General features: G+C 44.6%; 1 protein-coding gene across 3 annotated transcripts in view; it reads right to left on the bottom strand.

Moving 5' to 3' along the window:
- The window catches only part of LOC108265206 (voltage-dependent R-type calcium channel subunit alpha-1E), a 26,769-nt gene that overhangs the window by 14,345 nt on the left and 9,924 nt on the right, over positions 1-2,500 (bottom strand). The window lies entirely within an intron of this gene.

Genomic DNA, 2,500 nt, shown 5'->3' with positions numbered 1-2,500 from the left:
CCGTTCCTCTACGTCTCCCGTTCCTCTACTTCCTCCGTTCCTCTACGTCTCCCGTTCCTCTACTTCTCCCGTTCCTCTACGTCTCCCGTTCCCCTACTTCCTCCGTTCCTCTACGTCTCCCGTTCCTCTACGTCTCCCGTTCCTCTACTTCTCCCGTTCCTCTACGTCTCCCGTTCCTCTACGTCTCCCGTTCCTCTACTTCTCCCGTTCCTCTACGTCTCCCGTTCCTCTACGTCTCCCGTTCCTCTACGTCTCCTTGTTCCCCTGGTTTTCCAATTCTTCGGTTTCTCATTTTTCTCCTTATTCTTGTATTTGTCTCCATGTCCTCCTCTAGTTCTAACATGGTTTGGAATCTAGCTGTGAATCTAGTCTGTGGTTACTCTGCCTGCTTTCTGCTCACGGTCTGTTTTTTTCGATTAGCCCAAATACACCTCTTTAAATACATCTCACCATCTGTGCTTCTGAAACGCTACACTGAACAGATGATCTGAATCGACTGACAGCTGCTGATATGAACTGAAGATCACAGGACAGTGAAAGACTGACCACAGCTCATACATTTAAAGCCAGAAGAGTTCATTTAAATAAACCATGTGAACAGCAGGCTGCACACATGCACACTGAAAAGGACAAAACAAACACGATGGAAAGGAATGACATCACTGAATCTACGAATACAAACAGAATTATTCTGATCATGAATGAAAACTACAGTGAGGTCCAAAAGTCCGAGCACCCTAGCATGTTCTGCTTTTATTTTACCAGCTACCAAAGACATATTTTCCTCCCACTGCTCCATTATTTCCCAGATTCTCCAATCCCGTAGACCTTCACGTTGTTCTCTTCTTTCTTTTACTTTGTCCGACTTCCCTTTGTTCCAGTAGGTTATCCAGTCCTTCTGGTTCCCTTAGGTCTTATAGTTCCCTAGTTGTCCAAGTTCTTTTCGTGCCCACTGTTCTCTTTTTTCTCCTTGTCCTCTGAGCTCTCCCAAGCCTTCCACCCCCGTGAATCATTCGGTCCCATTCTCTGTCTTCCGGCTTCCCCAGGTTCGCTCTGTCTTCCTGGTTGTCCAAGTTATCCCCATCTTCAACTCTTTATCATTCTAGTTACCCAAGTTGTCTCTGTCTTACAAATTGACCAAGATTATTCCCTCATCCTAGTTTCCAAAATTCTCTTTGTCATCTTAGTCCCTCAGGTTCTCTCCATCTTCCTAGTCACCCAAGTTCTCTCTGTCTTCCTATTTCTACAGATTCTTGCCATTTTCTTAATTACCAGGGTTCTCTCTGTTTTTGTTCATCCCTGGGTTCTTGCCATCTACCTAGTTCTTCAAGATCTCCCTGCCTTCCTAGTTCCCCGAGTTCTCTTTGTCTTCCCAGGTCCCTACATAATCACGATCTACCCAGAGCACCAAGTTCTCTCCATCTTCCTAGTTCCCCGAGTTGTCTTTGTCTTACTAATTGACCAAGAGTTCTCCCTCATCCTAGTTTCCAAAATTCTCTTTGTCATCTTAATTCCTCAAGTTGTCTCTGTCTTCCCTGTTCCTCAGGTTCTTGCCATCTTTCTAGTTACCCGAGTTCTCTCTGTCTTCCTATTCCTCCAGATTCTTGCCATTTTCTTAATGATCAGGGTTCTCTCTGTTTTCCTACATCCCTGGGTTCCCCAGGTTGTCTCTGTCTTACTAATTGACAAAGATTTCTCTCTCATCATAGTTCCCCAAATTCTCTCTGTCTTTTTAGTTCCTCAGATTCTTGCCATCTTTCTCGTTACCCAAGTTCTCTCTGTCTTAACAGTTCTCCATGTTCTACCTGTCTCTGTTCCCCTAGGTCATATTATTCCCTAGTTTATTCCACATGATCCCATACTATTCCTGCTTTCACAACTTACACTAGGTTCCTATGCTCCTCAAATTCTTCTAGTTGCCACTTGTCTTCCTTGCTCCCTTAATTCTAATTTTCCTCTTTTTTTTATCTTAGTTCTTCTAGTCCTTGCATCCCCTTGTCTTTGTTCATATCCACGGTGCGCTCTTGATCTGAGGTCCTGCTCCAGAACCCCAGACCTCTTCGTTCCCCAAGGTTTTAACATACACTTACCTAGGCTTTCCTATCATCACTGTTTCCATTCCCCCAGTACTCATAATTCCCCTAATACACTCTTGTGACCTTTGTTCCTGCAGTATTCCTACCCCAAGTTCTTCAGGTTTTCAAGTTTTCACTTGTCCTGTTTGATTTCCTAACTATCCTTCTTTACCGTCCCTCAGGTGCCGCTTCACCCCACACCACTCCACAGTAACCCAAACTCTTCTTGCTCCCCTGTTCCTTACAAGTGACCGATACAGGCTATTTACTCATTTAGTATGTTCCTGGAAATGTTTCAATTGTGACCCAGACTTTTGGACCCGACTGCACAGTAAACTGAGCCCTAGATTGGGTTTTCTGATTGAATGATCATATTTTCTACCTTATAAGCCACCTTGGAGGGGCATTTCTTGCCCAGGCCAAGC

The sequence above is a fragment of the Ictalurus punctatus genome, chromosome 5 (genome assembly GCF_001660625.3).
Source record: "Ictalurus punctatus breed USDA103 chromosome 5, Coco_2.0, whole genome shotgun sequence".
Lineage (NCBI taxonomy): Eukaryota > Metazoa > Chordata > Actinopteri > Siluriformes > Ictaluridae > Ictalurus > Ictalurus punctatus.
This window is presented reverse-complemented; position numbering and strand designations above follow the sequence as displayed.